Genomic DNA, 833 nt, shown 5'->3' on the forward strand with positions numbered 1-833 from the left:
AGAAAAAAAAGAAAAAAAAACCGAAAAGGAAAGGAAAGATAATACGAGAGCTACAAACACGGAACAAAATCTTGTAAATTCACGCCCTGCTGGCAATGGGTGTCAGCAAACAGGTTTGCCCGTCAGTTATTTACTCATAAAATGCAAACATCACAACTGTACATCATCAAATATTGAGCAAGCCTCATGCTATCATCATACGAAAGTAATCTTTCCTCCCACTCAAGCTGGAATAGGTGTAGCCACAATATTTGTGCATATCCCTGTTCCTTTAAAATCAAAGGAAGATCATAAAAAATACACGGTATCGGCACCAAGAATCACACAAATTCAATTTGGGATTTTAAACCTCCTTGAGGATATTGGAAAACGATTGAATCTCTAAGATTGGCGACATAAAAAAAATCAAACATTCTCAGATTATTTCATCTTTTACTATCGTATCAATGACTCCGTTCAGTGTCATGAGACAATCATCACCACTGTGGGGGTAACTGCGCATGTAATTGTGAGGCAAGGGTTGATTATTGCCAACCACACCTCTCCTGAATCTGCCCTGCTTGAGTGCAGTTGCAAGTAGACGCCCTAAACTGAGTAGAAACAATGACGAAATAAGAAGAGAGCACATGCAGCACCTGAAATTTCAAAATCATCACCAAATTTAATATTGAGCAGGCTCAACGTTGCTTAACTATATATATATATAGCCAAAACTTCCATTTCTCAGCTTTCATATTAATATTTGCTACTCTTAAGATGTCAAGCTTTTCTTATCTTATTTGCTTTGTTACAGATTTATACTTGGATAACATATATATATATATATATATATA

The 833-nt window shown here is 35.9% G+C and overlaps 1 protein-coding gene across 1 annotated transcript in view; it reads right to left on the reverse strand.

Annotated features, from left to right (window-relative positions):
- Positions 1–277, reverse strand: part of LOC145292076 (uncharacterized) — a 139,948-nt gene extending 139,671 nt beyond the window's left edge. The window contains exon 1 of the mRNA XM_080138132.1: positions 1–277. This exon is cut by the window's left edge and continues 174 nt beyond it. The gene's annotated coding sequence lies outside the window, so the exon portion shown is untranslated.
- Between the last annotated feature and the right edge of the window lie 556 nt (positions 278–833).

This window comes from Euprymna scolopes, chromosome 13 (assembly GCF_053919585.1).
Source record: "Euprymna scolopes isolate OS-2025 chromosome 13, ASM5391958v1, whole genome shotgun sequence".
Taxonomy (NCBI): Eukaryota; Metazoa; Mollusca; class Cephalopoda; order Sepiida; family Sepiolidae; genus Euprymna; species Euprymna scolopes.